General features: G+C 45.6%; 1 protein-coding gene across 1 annotated transcript in view; it reads right to left on the reverse strand.

The window, feature by feature from the left end:
- The window catches only part of CTBP1 (C-terminal binding protein 1), a 664,453-nt gene extending 644,340 nt beyond the window's left edge, over positions 1-20,113 (reverse strand). Inside the window, exon 1 of the mRNA XM_068275626.1 lies at positions 19,978-20,113. The gene's annotated coding sequence lies outside the window, so the exon portion shown is untranslated. The remainder of the gene's footprint in view (positions 1-19,977) is intronic.
- Positions 20,114-21,851: the final 1,738 nt, after the last annotated feature.

The raw sequence follows: 21,851 nt of genomic DNA on the forward strand, positions 1-21,851 counted from the left end.
ATCCTGGTTCATTTTCCTTCATATTAACATTTTAAAATTAGTAATATATCAATTTAAAGGATGGGAATACATTTTAGAGTCAATCAAACACATTTTTTTAGTAGAGAAATATATATATTTACATAGAAACAAATGAGGAGAAAAGAGGGACTGTCCCTCCAAAAGAGAGACAGTTGGGAGGTATGTGGCTGTGGTAGCTCAATGATAGAACAACAATGACTGTCCAGCTGATCAAATTTGGTCTGACCACAATGAAGCAACAACCTTATTATCTTTGGTGTGCCTCCCCCCCCCCCCCCCCCCCCCTCACCACGAAGGGGAATGGGCACATGTACATGCCTTGTGTTTTGTTGTTGCAGCCGCCCGCAGTGCAGCCAGAAAAATTAGGCAGGCATGTATGCACCAGAAAAATTATTACAATTCAAGAATCCGCATGGAGTCCTGGACCCCGTTAGTGGTGGCGGAGAAGGTGCTGTGTGGGGAGCGACTTAGTCTTGGGGCAGGCAGCCAGTCACATGGCGTGCAGGCAGAGATGCTGTGTGTGGGGACTGACTTAGTCTTTGGGCGGGCAGTAGCCATCCGGGATCCATGCCTCATTCATTTTGATAAAGGTGAGGTACTGAACACTTTTGTGACTTAGGCGACTTCTCAGTGACAATGCTTTCAGCTGCGCAGAAGGTCCTTTCTGACAGGATGCTTGCGGCAGGGCAAGACAGAAGTTGGATGGCAAATTGGGACAGCTCCTGCCACAGGTCAAGCCTGCGCACCCAGTAGTCCAACGGTTCATCGCTGCTCACAGTGTCTACATACACACTTAAGGCCAGGTAGTCAGCTACCTGTCGGTCCAGGCGTTGGTTGAGGGTGGATCCGGAAGCACTAAGGCGAGGCGTTGGACTAAAGAATGTCCGCATGTCCGACATCACCATGAGATCGCTGGAGCGTCCTGTCCTTGCCTGCGTGGACACGGGAGGAGGATTACTGGCAGTGGTACCTTTATTGCGTTGTGCTGTCACATCACCCTTAAACGCATTGTAAAGCATAGTTGCCAGCTTTTTCTGCATGTGCTGCATCCTTGCTGCCTTCAGGTGAGTTGGTAACTTGTCCGCCACTTTGTGCCTATACCGAAGGTCTAGTAGCGTGGCCACCCAGTACTGCTCATTCCCCTTGAGGTTTTTTATACGGGGGTCCCTCAACAGGCTGGACAGCATGAAAGACGCCATCTGCACAAAGTTGGATCCAGACATACTATCCATCTCCTCTTGCTCTTCCTCAGTGACGTCAGGTAAGTCCTCCTCCTCCCCCCAGCCAAGAACAATACCACGGGAACGTCAAGCAGCACAAGCCCCCTGTGATGCCTGCTGCGGTTGTTCTTCTGCCGCCGCCTCCTCCAAAAAAACAAAAACACCTTCCTCATCATCCGAGTCTGACTCCTCTTCTTCCCCACACGACTCCTCTTTTTCCTCCTCCTCCCCCCTCTGTGCTGCCGCAGGTGTTGAGGAAACATCTGGTTCTGATGAAAATTGCTCCCACGACTCTTCCTGCCGTAACTGTTCCTCTTCACGCTCCTCCACAGCTTGATCCACCACTCTACGCACCGCAGGCTCCAGGCAGTAAGCGTAGGGGATCAAATCGCTGATGGTGCCTTCACTGCGACTCACTAGGTTGGTCACCTCCTCAAACGGCCGCATGAGCCTGCATGCATTTCGCATCAGTGTCCAGTTGTTGGGCCACAACATCCCCATCTCCCCAGATTGTGTCCTTCTACTGTAATTGTACAGGTACTGGGTGACGGCTTTCTCCTGTTCTAGCAGGCGAGAGAACATGACCAGGAACGAATTCCAGCGACTCGGGCTATCACATATCAAGCGTCTCACCCGCAAGTTGTTTCTCCGCTGAATGTCCGCAAAGCGTGCCATGGCCGTGTAAGACCGCCTGAAATGCCCACACAACTTCCTGGCCTGCTTCAGGACATCCTCTAAGCCTGGGTAGTTTGACACAAATCTTTTAACGACTAGATTCAGCACATGTGCCATGCAGGGTACATGTGTCAGCTTTCCCAAATTCAAAGCAGAAAGGAGATTGCTGCCGTTGTCACACACCACGTTGCCGTTCTCCAGCTGGTGCGAGGTCAGCCAGTGATCCACCTGTTTGTTAAGAGCAGCCAGGAGAGATGCTCCAGTGTGACTCTCCGCTTTGAGGCAAGACATGTCTAAGATGGCGTGACACCGTCGTACATGGCATGCAGCATAGGCCCTGGGAAGATAGGGCTGTGTAGCTGGAGAGGAGATCGCAGCACCAGTAGAGTTGAAGTGCCACTCAGCCAAGGAGGAGGAGGACGACGACAGCGAAGAGGATGTAGCAGGAGGAGGCGAAGGAAAGGAGGTGGCAGGAGGCCTGCCTGCAAGCCGTGGAGGTGTCACAACTTGGTCCGCTATACAGTCACGTACTCCCTGCTTGCCATCGTTCACCAGGTTGACCCAATGGGTCATGGGAAGGCCTCAGAGTCCACCAGCTTGTATGGTAACAGCTGGCAAGTTCCGCCACGCCAGCTGTCAGACACCGGGCAAGGGGGTGACTGGCAGAAATTGTCTTCTCCCGCTCAAAGATTTCCTTCACGGACACCTGGCTGCTGTGGGCAGAGGAGCAGGAACCGCTCAAGGTCAGAGGCGGAGTGGAGGAGGGTGGTTGTAAAGATGCAAGGGAGAAAGCGGCTGAAGATGCTGCACCTGAAGGAGGAAGAGGAGAAGGAGGGTGGCTTTTCTTTTGTGTGCTGCTTTTGCTCAGGTGCTCTTCCCATTGCAGTTTGTGCCTTTTCTCCAGGTGCCTTCATAAGGCACTTGTCCCTACGTGAGTGTTGGCCTTTCCACTGCTCAATTTTTGGAGGCAGAGAGAACAGATGGCATTGCTCCGATCTGAGGCAGACACACTAAAAAATTTCCAAACCGCTAAGCCCCCCTGGGGTGATGGCACTATGGTGGCCTCAGCAGCTGACATTGAAGGGCATGTTGGCTGGCTGTCCACAGGTGGCGATACATGGCGCCGGACACTGCCACCAGCTGTTTCTGAGGACAAGCTCCCCCTGCTTCTTTCAGGAACTCGTCTCCTCCTACTCCTCTCTGACTCCCCTTCTGAACTATCCCCTTGGTCATCTTGTCTCTTAGGAACCCATGTGGGATCTGTATCATCATAATCATCCTGCCCAGCTTCACTTGCCTCAGACAACTCCAAAACTGCACCAACAGCAGGTACTTCATCATCCTCCTCCTCACACGTTACGTCCATAGTGTCGCCGCCTAACTCAGACATATGAGGTGGTGTAACTTGCTTAGTGCCTTCATCTGGTTGTAACAACAATGGCTGTGCATCAGTGATTTCCCCACCAAATAACTCCTGCGAAGTGTCAAATGCAGCAGAAGTGGTGCTTTGTGTTAAATAGTCAACCACGTCCTGACAATCTTGGGAGGTGATGGGACGTGCCTTCTTCTGAGCACTGTACTTTGGGCCAGGGCCACACGAAATCACATCAACACGACCTCGCACAGACCTGCCGAGTGGCCTTCCTCTGGGTCTGCCTCTACCTCTGCCTCTACCTGTTTTGTCCATTGTGTCCATATCGGAGGAGGGGTTGAAGTGAAAGGTATGCACTGATTTGACTATACAATGTGCAGTCACACAGGTGCAGTTAACAGGTATGCACGGAGTGGTATATCACACTGCGTGCACTTACGTAGAGGTTACAGGTAGGTACATGCAGTGATGAGGTGGGTTCACTGAAGACAACAGGTAGGTATATGCAGTGATGAGGTGGGTTCACTGAACACAACAGGTAGGTATATGCAGTGATGATGTGGGTTCACTGAACACAACAGGTAGGTATATGCAGTGATGAGGTGGGTTCACTGAACACAACAGGTAGGTATATGCAGTGATGAGGTGGGTTCACTGAACACAACAGGTAGGTATATGCAGTGATGAGGTGGGTTCACTGAACACAACAGGTAGGTATATGCAGTGATGAGGTGGGTGCACTTAACACAACAGGTAGGTATATGCAGTGATGAGGTGGGTGCATCGAACACAACAGGTAGGTATATGCAGTGATGAGGTGGGTTCACTGAACACAACAGGTAGGTATATGCAGTGATGAGGTGGGTTCACTGAACACAACAGGTAGGTATATGCAGTGATGAGGTGGGTTCACTGAACACAACAGGTAGGTATATGCAGTGATGAGGTGGGTTCACTGAACACAACAGGTAGGTATATGCAGTGATGAAGTGGGTTCACTAAACACAACAGGAAGGTATATGCAGTGATGAGGTAGGTTCACTAAACACAACAGGTAGGTATATGCAGTACTGGGTATTACAATGTGCACCTGTCACACAGGTAGTCACTGAATGTGCTGGGCCGGGCAGTGGCACACACAGTATGAATTATCAAGGCTGTCTATGCAACACAAGTGTCAGTGGGACACACAGAAAAAAAAATAGATCACAAGAACAAGATTAGCTCTCAAATGAGCTGTTGAGGGGGGGGGGGTACTTTTTTAGCAATAAGAATCAGCCAGGAGCAAGCTAACAAGCCTATAAGAGCCTAACTAATCTTTCCCTATGAGAGTCTGCCAGCAGCTGTCCCTTCTCTAATTACTGCAGGCACACCAGTGAGTGTAATGGCCAGCGCTGCCTGCCTTATATAAGGGGGGGAGTGGCTCCCGGAGTGAGTGTAGCCTGATTGGCTACAATGTGCCTGCTGACTGTGATGTAGAGGGTCAAAGTTGACCCTAATGGAGCATTATGGGGGCGAACTGAACTTCTGGGAAAGTTTACCTTTGCCGGCGAAACGAACCACCCAAAGTTCACCTGGAACCGTTCGCCAGTGGACCGTTCGGGCCATCTCTAGTTCTGGTCGGCTTCTTCTCTCCCTCCATCCACATCTCTGAACTTCCGACAGGTCTAATGTATCTCAATCACATCCGATCACATGATATAACATGTAATTGGGATCCAGGAGACTATGTCAGCATTACTGCGCCACCTGGTGGTGGAAAAGGGGTGATGGAAAAGACTCCTTCACCACCGGGTGGCGCTGTAACACCAACACGGTCTCCTGGATCCTGATCACATGTGGGTGTAACCAAGAAGGCATGTCAGGGTTACATTGCCGCCGCCGCGGTGGAGGAAGAAGCCGATCCAGCCATCCGGACAGGTAACTATGAAAGCTCCCTGCTGCCCAATCTGCATAACCTGCCAGGGTGGGGAAGTCATATTTCCCAAGTGGCAGGAAAAAGTTGGCCCAGCAGCCAAATAAAGTTTTACTTTATTTGGTTGCTTATTTGTTTGCTAAAGGGTTAAAGTAAACCCGTAAGAAGGAAAAATGGTGCTGCTACACGGCAGCAAAAAAAACCAAAACATTATGTTGCGTGGGACCACAGCTCCACTCAGATAGGACTCAATGACTTCAGTTCAATAAGACACATTCAGTGATTTACCTCATACAGTATTTTATACTTTTTTTTTTTCACTAAGGGCCTGTTTTCACTACGGCAATTATAAGGCGATTCCCGCTAATTGCTGAAGCGCTAACGCTTTTTAAAGATCTAGTGCTATTCTAACCCTTTGGCAGTGATCTCACTGCCACGATTGGCGCCGATCGCAGGCAATTCGCGATTAGAGGCAATCGCAAAACATGTTACCAGCAGCATTTTGCCGCGATTCTGGAGCGATTGCGGTACAGTGCTTAATAAAGTGCTCATCGCAATCGCTCTGAATCGCAGACGTGAACAGTGATTTTACCACGCTAATCGTGTTAAAAATCACCTGTGCAAAACAGTAGCGCTAAGCACTACAGTTTTGCGCTTTTAAGTGTGAATGGGCCCTAAAGGTGGCCTTTAACAATACAATCCCACGGCCGATCGACCAACTCCGATCGCCGCGGCAATCAATCGGAAACAATGGATAGTGGCCACTATAGCCAAAAATGGTGAGACTCCCCCCATGAGGAGACAGACTAGTCCAAAACCTGACAAATCTGTCAGATTTCTACTGCCTGCAATTATTCATGATAGTGGTCCTTTTAAAGCGATACCAAGCTGAAGCTCAGGTTCAAAATAAGATATTAACCTGAACAGAGGGAAGCCTCTGGATCCTATTGAGGCTTTCTTTGGTGGTCCCATGTATCCTGTTGCTGAGAGCGGCCCCCCTCCACATCGGGGCAGCGCTCCTCCTCTGTTATGAGCGCGGCTGTGCAGAAGCCACGCAAGCACGGCCGCACATGTTCAGTAGCACAGAGCCCGCAACTCCAGCATACTGCGGTGACTGCACGTCCACACTGAAGAAGAGAAGGTGTGCAGCCCCGATATGATTGGTGACAATGCCTTGTCCCTAATCTTAAGACAAGAAGTTTTAAATCAGGATGATACCATTTATTGGCTAACTACAAATGAATAAGAATAAACAAGCTTTCGGCCTTGCAGCCTTCGTCAGGTTTATATCCTGTTAGTTTGCAAGCTGGTGGTACAGACAGCTTATATACATGCAACATTAAAAGGAAAAACAGATATTTTTTTCAAGCATAAATACATCATTAAGATGCCTTAATACAAACAGACCATCTAAATGGGGTAAGATAAGGATCCTTGTTTACTTTATTGCTCCCAGACCTGGTATTAGGATTGACCCAGAGGTATCGTAAATTCTTAGTTCACAAGTTCAGCTAGGGTGGCTGAGACAGTTCATATATCATCCATCTCATACCAATATAGAAAGTTGTTGTCCTTATTCAGACCCTTCTGCACAGCTTTGAAACAATTTATAAATTTTGTTTCTGCTATTAATCGGTCATTTGACGTTTTGAAGCCGCCCTTCAGGGCAGTGACACGAAGATCATCCATGCTGTGTCCGTTGGACCGAAAGTGTGTAGCAACTGGGAGTCCAGATTTGGTATCATTAATAGTGTGCCTGTGTCCATTCATACGTTTGCGCAGAGTTTGTCCAGTTTCTCCCACGTACATAACATTGGGGCATTTAGCACACATGATCAGATATACCAGATTGGTGGACCCACAAGAAAATTTTAAGACCCGGCTCACATTACAAAAATGAGCCAAATGGATCCAGTAAGCGGATCCGGTCTCCGCTTCACTGGATCCGGAGGGCTCTGTACACACTGTCAGACGGATCGTGAAAACGGATCTGATCACCGATAGATTGGATCGGTTTTAACTCTGATTGCCCTTAAATACATACCTAAAGGTCTATTGAAGTCAGCGGCAGAGGCTTCCTCTACTTCCGCTGTGACTACACAGCGCGTCATGTGACTAGTCACATGACGCGTCATTTTTAATTTGTGGCTGACAGTCCCGCTGTAGCGTACGAGAGAGAACGGCGCCGGAGACTTGGGTCAGTATATGGCTAATCCTGCTGCCGCACAAGTCCGGGCCGTGTTAATTACTATTCTCCCTCCAGGCCGACATGGATAGTGGGGGAATGAAATAATTCGGCTTCCAGCAATTGCTGGAAGCCGAATTATTGTTTTAAAAGCAACTTCAGATCCGTCTTCTGACGGCGCTGAAGTTACTCCCTGTGCCTGCGATAACCGTAGTTCCTATTACGGCCTATGGTGGCGCCGGCTGCGCCCAAGTCTCCTGCGCTGCTGCGCCCAAGTCTCCAGCGCTGGATTTACCGTGTTCGCCGCTTTACCCACGAACTATTTGTTTAGAAACACACGTCGTTGTTGTGAGTCATTACAGAGATAGAACGGTAAGCAGTAAGCATGAAAAAAAAAAAGATGTTTGAAATTTCATTTGAATAACTGATATAATTTGGGGGATACTTCCATGTTATTATGTAGTTCTTCTTTAATGCAGACAGCACAATCCGAATATAATTCATCGCTGCCTAAAGTAAAGTGACTGCTTCATTATGTTGGCATGTTTATTGAGTTATCCTGCTCATCACACTCTTTCTGATGCCTTGAGAGGTGCCGTCGGGTAACCATAGCAAACGGATGCAAAGCCAGGCTCGGCAACAGGAGAGCGTGGTGAGAGGAGTCGGCGATGGAACGGGAGCATGTAAGTTCTGCGGGCTGCGCAGAGCACAGGGCAGGCCACCAGCAGAAAGCAAGGCTACCCTCCAAGGTGGTGCCCCAGTAAAGGTAGTCAGGTATGGGTGGTGCCCCAGTATAGGTAGCCAGGTATGGGTGGTGCCCCAATATATGTAGTCAGGTATGGGTGGTGCCCCAGTATAGGTAGCTGGATATGGGTGCCTCAGTAAATGTATCCAGGTATAGGTGCCCTAGTATGTATAGCCAAGTATTGGTGGTGCCCCAGTATAGGTAGCCAGGCATGGGTGGTTCCCCAGTATAGGTAGCCAGGTATGGGTAGTGCCTCAGTATAGGTAGCCAGGTATGGGTTGTGCCCCAGTATAGGTAGCCAGGTATGGGTGGTGCCCCAGTATAGGTAGTCAGGTATGGGTGGTGCCCTAGTATAGGTAGCTAGGTATGGGTGGTGCCCTAGTATAGGTAGCCAGGTATAGGTGGTGCCCCAGTATAGGTAGCCAGGTATGGGTGGTGCCACTGTTTTGGTAGTCAGGTATGGGTGGTGCCCCAGTATAGGTAGCCAGGCATGGGTGGTGCCCCAGTATAGGTAGTCAGGTATGGGTGGTGCCCCAGTATAGGTAGCCAGGTATGGGAGGTGCACCAGTATAGGTAGCCAGGTATTGTATTGATATCCTTCTATTAGTAACAGGTAATACAGTAGTAGACTATTGGCGACATTGCAGATATCATTCTATCAGTAAAAGATAATAGTAGACTATTAGTGACATTACCGATATCCTTCTATCGGTAACAGGTAATCGTAGAATATTGGTGACATTACCGGTATCCGTCTGTTGATAACAGGTGATAGTAGAATATTGGTGACATTACCGGTATCCTGTCAGTAACAGGTAATAGTAGACTATGAGTGACATTACCGATACCCTTCTGTCTGTAACAGGTAACAGTAGAATATTAGTGACATTACCGGTATCCTGTTAGTAACAGGTAATAGTAGACTATGAGTGACATTAACGATACCCTTCTGTCTGTAACAGGTAACAGTAGAATATTAAGAAAAGGTGGGGGGAAAGGGTGTGCGTCCCTAAACACATGCTGCAATTGAATGGTTAATCGCACAGGCATACACCGCCTCTGCTAGACTGAAAAATGCATGCCCTGCATCCAAGACAAGTGCTAACATTTATTAAACTAGGAGGAACTTTAGCTTCCAATATGGTTTGCATGCAAAGTATATTATACTAGACACTTGCGCCATGGTGAGGCAAACCTCCGGGCAACTGACCTGACCTAAATTTAAAACCTTGGGAGCAGCTAAGCAAAAAAATGTGTAACTTACATTTGGTTGAACAGCGAGGAGAACGCCAGCGCATATCACTAAGGCTGCATCCGAAATGACCACCAGCTCAGTGTGTAGCACCTAAATAGATTTTCTGCACACTTTGCACTCAATTCAGATGCAAATCATATGAAAATCTGCTACTACTTATTATTCAAACAGGAAACTCAGAAGGAGGGGCTGGGAGCAGCTAACCTGACAGTTACATAGTTACAAAGTTAAGAAAAGGTGGGGGGAAAGGCTGCGCGTCCCTAAACACATGCTGCAATTGAATGATTAATCGCACAGGCATACATCGTCTCTGCTAGACTGAAAAATGCATGCCCTGCATCCAAGACAAGTGCTAACATTTATTAAACTAGGAGGAACTTTAGCTTCTAATATGGTTTGCATGCAAAGTATATTATACTAGACACTTGCGCCACGGTGAGGCAAACCTCCGGGCAAGTGACCTAACCTAAATTTAAAACCTTGGGAGCAGCTAAGCAAAAAAAAATGTGTAACTTACATTTGGTTGAACAGCGAGGAGAACGCCAGCGCATACCACTAAGGCTGCATCCGAAAACTACTTATTATGCAAACAGGAAACTCAGGTGGAGGGGCTGGGATCCAGGCGCAAGTGTCTAGTATAATATACTTTGCATGCAAACCATATTGGAAGCTAAAGTTCCTCCTAGTTAAATAAATGTTAGCACTTGTCTTGGATGCAGGGCATGCATTTTTCAGTCTAGCAGAGACGATGTATGCCTGTGCGATTAATCATTCAATTGCAGCATGTGTTTAGGGACGCACAGCCTTTCCCCCCACCTTTTCTTAACTTTGTAACTATGTAACTGTCAGGTTAGCTGCTCCCAGCCCCTCCTCCTGAGTTTCCTCTTTGCATAATAAGTAGTAGCAGATTTGCATATGATTTGCATCTGAATTGAATGCAAAGTGTGCAGAAAATCTATTTAGGGGCTACACACTGAGCTGGTGGTCATTTCGGATGCAGCCTTAGTGGTATGCGCTGGCGTTCTCCTCGCTATTCAACCAACAGTAGAATATTAGTGACATTACCGGTATCCTTCTATCGGTAACAGGTAATAGTAGAGTATCGGTAACATTACCGATATTCTATCAGCAATATCTCACTCACAAAATGCTATAAGGTGATTTTTAGGCTTTTATAAGTACGCATCTTGTTCTTCACCTTGCTGCCTATACGTGGAAGCATCATTCTCTCTGGCACAGCAGCAATTTCCATTCCTCCGGCATTGCCTGTTTATAATACATCTCCATCCATCACTCATCCGTCACTTCTACCTTGTCGTCTCCTCTGGTGCTTTTCTTCATCAAATCCAAATCAACTTCTTAATAAAACGTAATTAACCTGTAGTGTAAACTTCCGCTACGAAATATACAATTCATCTCCTGCGGGATCTTGCAGGCGCATCCTGCTGAAGGGATGACAAGGAGCGTGCACGGGCTGCACTGGATTCCGCATTACCTCTGGATAATCGAGCTGATATTCATCAATTTAAAGCATCTCCGTAAAGTTTTGGGCTAAATATTAGTCTTGCTCCCTCTTGTGCCATACTAGGAAGCCATGCTGTTTTCTCTGACAGATGATGGTGCCTCGGCCATCTGCTAAGTAAAGACCCTTCCAGTTGGCTGCAATGTTTCTGACAAATGGTTATTTGTAGACGTCAGTTTGAAGGTTTGTTTAATGTGCAAACCAGCACAGAGCTGGAAGATGAACAGCTAGTGTTAAAGGGAACCTGCCATAAGGAAAAACACCTGCTGAAGAATCGTAAGATAGAAGCTGCCATTCTCTGATTCTTGTTATGTACAATGTATCTTGTTCTACTCTAAATATCTACAACTTAAAGTGAACCTGAACAGAGTAAAATGTTTTAAAATAAACACATGATGTAGCTGCAAATGAATATTACATACTAACCTCACCGTCAGTTCCTCTCAGAAGCTCACCATTTTTTTCTTACAACAGTTCCTTCCATTTCTGACAATATTTTGTTGCTGTCAGTAACTGAAAGGACAACTGGACAGAGAATTCCATTGATCACAGTGGACCAATAGGACGTGGGAGAGGAGAAAGAGATTGATGAGTAGACTACACAGGAGGTAAGTGTGACGTGTGTACGTTTATTTTGACAGTAATCTGGTATAGAAAAAGTGCCTCATGCAGCATGGGAGGAATCATGTTTACTACTGGCATGCAGGGCTAGAGGTTTTTTTTCTATTTCCTTATTAGCAGACACGCCCCTTTTTTCCTTCTATAAATACCCAAGTTTATCCAAATAACTTAGGGACCTGTTTCACACTGAAAATTGCTGCAAAATAACAACTATTTTGCCGCAATTCTGTTTGCAATTATCGTTCCCTGAATGAGAATTGCAATGGCAAGCGCGGAAAATGTTGCCACAATTTTCAGTATGAAGCAGACTTCCTTTCACGCTTATTTTCTGCTATTTTTCTGATCTCCACTAGGCTTCCACATTTGGGCTGTGTCTGATCCTGTACTGCTGCCATTTCTCTGCTCTCCACTAGTGATGGATGAACATCAAATAATATCAGGATGCTGAGGGTGCTCCAGGGTGCCAGCGTGGGTGGCGATTGGTGCGGTGGGTGGGGAGGAGAGCGGGAGCAACCCAGGGACGGAGCTCTAGATTCCCATTGGTCTGTTAATAAACCAATGGGGAGCCTTTAAGGGAAACTTAAAGCAATGTCTGGGGCTATTTGTGTTTTTCCCTTTTTTGGAGGGAAGCCGTGTTCCACTGTCCCTCTATTCTACTCACTTGTCCCTCTTTCAAGACTGAAGTATAGATCTGTGTAGATATATGTATTTTCTACTGAAAACGTGTTTAATTTATACCTACTCTTTAAATTGATATATTTCTTGTTTTTATGTGTTAATATGAAAGAAAATGAACCAGGACAGAAAGGACCAGTGTGGTTTGAATTATAAAAAAACATATTTTTCTTATGAAATCTTTATGGTATGCGTGATTAGGGGTGTGCTGGGGGCGTGATTAGGGGGTGTGGTTTAACTATCCCTCTCTTATTTCAAAATGTTGGGACAACATAATGTTCAAAATGTTGTACATTTGGTCAAAAAGTAAAAACTGTGGCCATTCCCAGGATTCTCCTTGGAAATCAGGAATAACTGGCGACTACCCCTGTAAGTTCCCATATGAAGAAACAGGAGGAGGAACAGATGGATCAAACGGTTCACTTGTCAACTGAGAATAAACTTCAGCTTTGCAGATTCTTACAGTTCTTCCTCACCCCACCGCGCTCAAGGTCAACGCCACCCAAAACTGATATGTTTGCTTTATACACATCCTGGGAAGCTGTATGAGGTGATGACGCCAGTGAAGTGCTATTAATGTCTATGCAAAGTGAAAATACAGACAGGAATTGTAGGTCCTCACACATCACTTTGGGTACAGTGACTACACAGCCCTGCAGTAAGTTAACAGATACCTGAATGCCTAACTAATACTTCACTTCCTGTTCAGACTGCAGAGACCTCTTCTAGATCTTGTTGAGAAGTGGTCTTGAAAAACTGTTGTTAGGACTACAGTTGTGTGGGCTGTAATTTATCTGTGGTACGAAAGGGTCCCTGAGCAGAGCCTAAAAATGGAATTTGGAACTTACCTGTGGGCGGCTTCCTCCAGCCCCCGTAGCCTGCGAGGTCCCTTGGCGTCCTCTGGGCTCCCTCCGTGTTCCTGCTGGCGGTTCCGTTAGGTGCGTGACTTTGCCCAGAGTTGTGCCCAATGGTGCATGCGCGGCCTATCCACTCTCCATGGCTTAATCATGCGCCCATTGTCACGAGTGTACTGCGCAAGTCTAACTCAGTCTTTTGATAACAACGCTTGCGTAGAACGCCCACGGCAAAGGGCGCATGATCGAGCCGGGGTGTTCAGACAAGCTGCACATGCGCAGTTGGGCACAACTCCAGACAAAGTCACACACCTAACGGAGCCGCCAGTGGGAGCACCGAGGGGACCCAGAGGACGCCGAGGGATCTGTGCGGGCTACGAGGGACTGGAGGAAAGCCCAGGTAAGTTCAGAAGGCTTTGCTCAGGGTACCTTTAAGCCAAAAAAGTGACCAATTTGGGTGCTTACTTCAGGAGAGGGAAACCACTGCAAAACCAGGATGCTTTCCTTTACCTCCTCACCGTTTCAGCACTGCCCCCCCCCCCCCAAATCCCATCGCCAGCTTGGCCGCACTGTGTGGGAACCCATCTAAGTAAGAGTATTATCTTAAATAAATAAGACTAGCCGACCCGCGGCATAGCATACGCCGCATAAGAAGGTAGAGGGCAGGAAGGGGGCATAGCGGCGGGGAGGGGGGGTTGAACCCCCCTCACCTGGGTCCCCCATGTGCACTCCCCCTCCAGCTTAAGCTCAGTAGCAGCCGCCACTATTAGTAAGAGGCAGCGGGCGGGGATGTCTCACCTCTTCCGTGTTCCATCGTGCGTTCCACTGTCGTCACTTCCTGCAATGCCGCACACTGTATTGGTGTAATTTGCCTTTTTAAAACAGAAGGAAATCTGCAATAATTCAGCTATAAGTGAACATTTGTGGTTACCCACAATGCACTGCTACTGAATATGCAAATTACCTCTTTTCCCTCTTGGTAAGCCAAGAAAGCATCCAGATGGTGTATAGCAAGCATATAGCTTTAAATTTTACACAGTCATATAAAACCCACATGTAGACAGCCTGTTTCAGACTTTTGGTCCTCATCAGTACATGGCAGGAATTAATACGGCTGTATGAGATAGGACTTGGACCAGTACAACAGAGTAACCAAGCAGCTTGTATAGGGGGATAAAGGAACCAAAAAGACCTCCTACTAAAAAAAAGCAAAGCTTGGTGTAATTTGCCTTCCTAAAACAAAAGGAAATATGAAATAATTCAGCTATAAGTGAACATTTGTGGTTACCCACAATGCACTGCTACTAAATATGCAAATAATTCCTTTTCACCCTTAGTAAGCCAAGCAAGCATCCAGAACCACTGGTGTATTGCAAGCCTATAGCTTTAAATTTTACACAGCCCTATCAAACCCACATGTGAGAGCCTGGTTCAGACTTTTGGTCCTCATCTGTACATGGCAAGGATTGATATGGTTGTATGAGATAGGGCTTGGACCAGTACAACAGAGTAACCAAGCAGCTCAGGGTGACCCAAACCCCTCGGAATGTATAGGGGGATAAAAGGGACCAAAAAGACCTCCTACTAAAAAAAACAAAGCTTGGTGTAATTTGCCTTCCTAAAACAGAAGGAAATATGCAATAATTCAGCTATAAGTGAACATTTGTGGTTACCCACAATGCACTGCTACTAAATATGCAAATAATTCCTTTTCACCCTTAGTCAGCCAAGCAAGCATCCAGAACCACTGGTGTATTGCAAGCCTATAGCTTTAAATTTTACACAGCCATATCAAACCCACATGTTACAGCCTGTTTTAGACTTTTGGTCCTCATCTGTACATGGCAGGGATTGATATGGCTGTATGAGATAGGGATTGGACCAGTACAACAGAGTAACCAAGCAGCTCAGGGTGACCCAAACCACTCGGAATGTATAGGTGGATAAAAGGGACCAAAAAGACCTTCTACTAAAAAAAATCAAAGCTTGGTGTGATTTGCCTTCTTAAAACAGAAGAAATTCTGCAATAATTCAGCTATAAGTGAACATTTGTGGTTACCCACAATGCACTGCTACTGAATATGCAAATTACCTCTTTTCCCTCTTGGTAAGCCAAGTAAGCATCCAGATGGTGTATAGCAAGCATATAGCTTTAAATTTTACACAGTCATATAAAACCCACATGTAGACAGCCTGTTTCAGACTTTCGGTCCTCATCAGTACATGGCAGGAATTGATACGGCTGTATGAGATAGGACTTGGACCAGTACAACAAAGTAACCAAGCAGCTCAGGGTGACCCAAACCACTCGGAATGTATAGGGGGATAAAAGGGACCAAAAAGACCTCCTACTAAAAAAAACAAAGCTTGGTGTAATTTGCCTTCCTAAAACAGAAGGAAATATGCAATAATTCAGCTATAAGTGACCATTTGTGGTTACCCACAATGCACTGCTACTAAATATGCAAATAATTCCTTTTCACCCTTAGTCAGCCAAGCAAGCATCCAGAACCACTGGTGTATAGCAAGCCTATAGCTTTAAATTTTACACAGCCATATCAAACCCACATGTGACAGCCTGTTTCAGACTTTTGGTCCTCATCTGTACATGGCAAGGATTGATATGGCTGTATGAGATAGGGCTTGGACCAGTACAACAGAGTAACCAAGCAGCTCAGGTTGACCCAAACCACTCGGAATGTATAGGTGGATAAAAGGGACCAAAAAGACCTTCTACTAAAAAAATCAAAGCTTAGTGTAATTTGCCTTCTTAAAACAGAAGAAATTCTGCAATAATTCAGCTATAAGTGAACATTTGTGACTACCCACAATGCACCACTACTAAATATGCAAATTATTCCTTTTCACCCTTGGTAAGTCAAGCAAGCCTGTAGCTTTAAGTTTTACACAGTCATATCAAGCCCACATGTGACAACCTATTTCAGACATTTGGTCCTCATCAGTACATAGTAGGGATTGATAAGGCTGGACCAGTACAACAGAGTAACCAAGCAGCTCAGGGTGACCCAAACTACTAAGAATGTATAGGAGGATAAAAGAGACCAAAAAGCCCTCCTACTAAAAAAAAGCAAAGCTTGGTGTAATTTTCCTTCTCAAAACACAAGCAAATCTGCAATAATTCAGCTATAAGTGAACATTTGTGGTTACCCACAATGCACTGCTACTGAATATGCAAATTATCCCTCTTTGCCCTTGGTTTGATATGACACTACTTCTTCTTCTTGCTTGGACCAGTCCCTTCTTCTTGCTTGGACTGGCCCTGGGGGCAGGGCGCTACTTCTTCTTCTTGCTTGAAGGTTGAGGCACTTACTCTATTATATATATAGATATGAATAGTATACTTTTATACAGTATATGTACATCTGGATTCTTGTAAATTCTTGCTAGCAGGAAGTATGGGAAATGTAGTTTTAGGCTGCTTTCACAGTGAGACGTTACAGGCACACGTTAGTGCAGCCTGTAACACAGCCCACCACACAGTAATGAAAAGTCAATGGGCTGGTCACAGCGCCCACGTTGCGTTACATTGTAACGCAGCACGTCAAGTTAAAGTGCTGCGTGCTATGCGTTATAAGCGGCTAAGCCGCGTTAGACTGTTTGCACATGCTCAGTAATGTTGGAGGAGGAGGTCTCCCCTCCTCCTCCGCGGCCAGCCACATGGCTAATTAACCACTTCACCACTGAGGGGTTTTACCCCCTGACCACCAGAGCAATTTTCACCTTTCAGCGCTCCGTCCATTCATTCGTCTATAACTTTATTATTACTTATCGCAATGAAATGAACTATATCTTGTTTTTTCCGCCACCAATTAGGCTTTCTTTAGGTGGGACATTATGCCAAGAATTATTTTATTCTAAATGTGTTTTAATCGGGAAAATAGGAAAAAATGTGGGAAAAAATTATTATTTTCAGTTTTCGGCCATTATAGTTTTTAAATAATGCATGCTACTGTATTTAAAACCCATGAAATGTATTTGCCCATTATTCCCGATTATAAAACCGTTTAAATTATGTCCCTATCACAATGTTTGGCCCCAATATTTTATTTGGAAATAAAGGTGCATTTTTTTCAGTTTTGCGTCCATCCCTAATTACAAGCCCGTAGTTTATAAAGTAACAGTGTTATACCCTCTTGACATAAATATTTAAAAAGTTCAGTCCCTAAGGTAACTATTTATGTTTTTTTTTAATTGTATATATTTTTTTTTTTTTTTAAATTACAAAAAAAATAAAATTGGGGAGTGTGGGAGGTAATGAGTTAATTTATTATGTAAAACAATTTATTTGTATGTGTAAAATGCATTAGGGTGTAGTTTACTATTTGGACACAAGATGGCCACAGTGAGTCTGTTTACATGCAACCTGTAAGCGTCCGGAAGGACGCTTACAGGAAGCAGTAGGAGGCTGGAGAATCACAATGATCGCGCTGTTTCTGAAAGAAGCAGCAGATCATTGCGGGGGCTTAGATCAACGAACGGGAATGGATTTTCCCATTCATTGATCTCCGGGCAAGCGGGCGGCGGCGTGCACGAGCGGCGGGTGCGCGCGCACGAGCGGCGGTAGCGCGGACAGCGGCGGGAGCGCGGAAGGTACGGATTTCTCCGTCCCTGGTTTTTTAGGAGGGAAAAAAGGGGCGGAGAAATTCGTACCGCCGGGGGTAAAGTGGTTAATATTCAGTGCACGGTGTGACGTGCAGTGTTTACTTCCTGGAGCGGCCGCTCTGTGCGGCGATTGGCTGGCGGGACCACGTGATGCCGCATGCGTCCAAGAGTGCGCATCACGGCATCACGGACGCCAGAGTGAGCTGCACAATGCGGCTCAGTCTGACGTCCACATTCAACACCACCAGGCGTTGTGTTAGGGGAACGTTATGCGACCATAACGTCCCCTAAAACGCAACGTCCTGGTGGGAAAGTAGCCTAAACTAACTGCTGTAAGCTTTTGGCAGTTACAAGATTTGAAAATACTGCCCACCAGGCGCAGCTATGATGCGGCACAGTATAGGCCTGAGCCCCACAACTAATCTGTTTTTAAAAATTAGACTTTTAAAAAAAATAATATGTATGCCTGATAAAAGCACAGGCGGTTATATCCATACCATAATAAACAGAACTTAATGCTATATTTTGCTCTTGTTTATATTTTCTTCGCATGGGTTTTATCGAGACACTGCGCTGCATGGAACAGAAAAGGAGGTAGTTCAGATGTTTCAAATGCACTTAAAGAGACACTGAAGTGAAAAAAATTATGATATAATGAGTTGTATGTGTAGTACAGCTAAGAAATAAAACATTAGGAGCAGAGACATAAGTCTAAGGCCCGGTTCACATTAGCGGTTGTTTGCCAAACGGACCGGATGACCTGACCGGATCCGGACCGGATCCGGACTGGAACCGTACGGTTCTGATCCGGATCCGATCCGGATCCGGTCAGGTTGCATCAGGTGGCAATCAGGATGCGATCCGGATCCGTTTGGCAAAATATACGTAAAAAAAAAAAAAAATGTTGGGGTCTGGGAGGTCAGCAGAAGGGGGACCTGTGGAATCAGGCCCTCTGCTGTTTAGCACTCACCTCCACCTCCGACATGCTGCCAACATCCTGCCAACACCTCCAGCTCCTGCTGCTCCACTCCAAAATGCTTGCCCATGTGTCCCCAGCCAATATCGCCGCAAAAATCCGCATAGGAAGTGGGGTAGAAGATCCGGATTTCTCAGCCAGTGTGTTGTGCGGCCTCCGGTTCCCATTTGTTTGTATTGGCCGGATGGTGCAGTCCGGCTCCGCCCCGGATACGGCTGCCGGAGGGGCCGGATGAAAAAATAGCGCATGTTGGAACGGAGGCCGGAGTCCGGATCCGGCCCGGATCCGGTCCGGCTCCGGTTCTGCAGAACGGACCCATGTGAACGGACGCATAGGCTTTAATTGCTATGCCGTGCGTCCGTTCCGTCCGTTCTGCAGACGGTGCGGCTCCGGCACGGCGATTCCGGAGGGCCACCGCAAGTGTGAACCGGGCCTAATACTGTTTCCAGTACAGGAAGAGGTAAGAAACACCCGTTGTTATCTATGCAAAAGTGCCATTGAGCTCCACAACTTTCAAAGCCTCAGAGAGCTCTGTCTTCTCAAGCTTATTATCTCAATAATGACAGTTCAAAAGTTCACCGGCCTGCTCTGTAAAATCATTTAGAATGCTGAGTAGTGTGTAAACTGCAAATATTAGAAAATGATGCAATGTTATAAAAAAAACTATATAACTGAAAATAAAAGTATGAGAATATTTTTTTTTGCTACTAATCTTCTAGTAATTATCCGTACTACACAACCAATTCATTATATCATAATTATTATTTTTTTGCTTCAGTGTCTCTTTAAAAGGAACCTGAGGTGAGACATATGGAGGCTGACATTTATTTTTTTTTTAAACAATGCACATTGCCTGGCTGTTTTACTGATCCTCTGCATCTAATAACTTCAACCGTGGACCCTGAAAAAGCATGCAAATCAGGTGCTCTGACTAAAGTCTGACTGGATTAGCTGCATGCTGGTTTCAGGTGCGTGATTCAGACACTAATGACCTGAAAAATAAGCAGGACTGCCAGGTAATGCAGAGGCCTAAGGGCCTGTCAACACTTGCCAGTTTTTCTGTGCATTTTCTGTTCCCTTTGCTCACCTTCCCATTCCCTTCTTCGTCTTCTTGTGGGGAGTGAATAGGGTAGGAAGAGCAGGTAATGGGAGGGTAATAAGAGAGAACATAATGGCAAACCTATCTCTTCCTGTCTGAAACTTGGACTTTGGCCAAAAGTCAAATTTTTCAAGGCATGATTTTAGGGAAAGAACGAGACGAGGAACAGACAACCCACACAGGTATGTGGATCCAGTTAGAACATACCTCTGTGCTTACCTTAGGTAGCTTTACCTCAGATCATCCTGATGTCTTTCCTCCTTGGCATTGTGTTAACACACTCCTGATTGCTCCAAAACAGCAAATTGTCATAGTTTCTGCCTTCATAGAGTTCACTCTTGCTGATGATCACTTATCCAATGGTATTTGATTATCTACACCAGGTTGTTACGTCTCCTCTTCATTCCTATGGGAGTGGTAATGGTGTATTTAATTTTTCATTCACTGATTTTGTATTATGATTTTTCTTTGTTAAACAAATAATGCACAGTGTAATATGTCATTTGTTATTCATCTGAGCTCGAGCTTGTATGAACCAAATTTGAAGAACAACAATGGACCAAAGAATTTTTTTATAATTATGTTCTAATACATAAAGAAGTTGAACTGAAAGAGGGTATGCTTTCTTTTTCTCATGACTATATAGTACAAATATAAATATAAACATTGATCTGACTATAAAGAGTCATTCAATGTACTTTCAGTGTGGTAATATAGTACCAGTACAAACAGTCATTAATAAGAGTACAGGAATGTGTTGGGCAGGAACTGAGGGAAACCAGAAATTTGTTACTCAGCACTTTTATCCCAAAATTTTCCTAAACCCCCCAATCTGGCCTTCAGACAACCCCTTAACCTCAGACACAGACTGCTTAGAAACATTCTTCACTCTGATTATGCCAACAGTAAGGGCTGGAACCCACAGGAGCGCTTTTGGCAGCGTTTTGGCAGCGCTGCGATACGCTAGCAGTTTGCCAAAACGCTGGGCTAATGTTAATGGATGGGGCAACTTCCACAGGAGTGTTTGCGTTTCCCAGAAACGCAAACGCAGGACCTGCAGCATTTTGGGAGCGTTAGCGCTTCAATGCAAAGTATTGAAACGCTAGCAGAAACGCTCAGCAAAACCTAAACTGAGCGGTTTTGCTAGCGTTTTGCGGTTCAGCACACTGTAACAAAATTAAAAATTATTCACAGGACCAATCAGGATAAAAACGTGAAACGCAAAACGCTACACAACCGCTGAGGAAAAAAATACACTGTTGCAAAACGCGACCGAAAACTCGCATGAATCAGCTTGCAAACCGCTCAGGCAAAACGCTAGCGGTTGCGTTTAGCGTTTGCGGTTTGCAGTGGGTTCCAGGCCTAACAATGGAATTAAACCATGCCAAAGCAAATGCTGCAAACTGTGCAGTCATATCGACCAGTCATTTTATTATTACACATTCAAAAGGATCCTTTAGTGTTACAGGACCCTGCTGATACTCTTCCAGTAATGTGGTTTATACCTTACAATGCAATAAGTGTGATCTGAACGGAAACATGTGACATGAGGAGATAAACAAAGAAACATATAGTACTAGTCCTACTAATAACTAGGCAAAACACTTGTATTTGGCTGAGAAAGCACTGCTGATAGCATTTATTTTACCTGAACTGACATGTTAAATGATGAGACAAATATAATACCAGTCCTAATAATAACTTAGGCCCCTTTCTATTTTCCTGCATTGGAAGTGTATAAAATCTAGTGCTGTTATATAGGCAAATGAGCAAGTCAAACTCAAATTCTATTACAGCCCGATGTCCCGAAAACAAACACTTGTATTTGTCTGAGAAAACACTGCTGATAGCACCTATTTTACCTGAACTGACCTGTGACATGAGATAAATATTGTACTAGTTTTCAGAGCAGGGACAAGGTCCTCCAGCACCCAAGGCTGAGACACCAAAGTGCGCCCCTCCATCCCTGCCACCCGAGCCATCACACACGGATTGCTATTAGACTAAGAGGCCCACAGGGCCCACAACCTCCCCAACACCTTAATATCTAGTTATCTGGCTTGCAGTCACTGTCATGTGTCCCCTTTTCTTAT

This window comes from Hyperolius riggenbachi, chromosome 1 (genome assembly GCF_040937935.1).
Source record: "Hyperolius riggenbachi isolate aHypRig1 chromosome 1, aHypRig1.pri, whole genome shotgun sequence".
In the NCBI taxonomy this organism is placed as follows: domain Eukaryota; kingdom Metazoa; phylum Chordata; class Amphibia; order Anura; family Hyperoliidae; genus Hyperolius; species Hyperolius riggenbachi.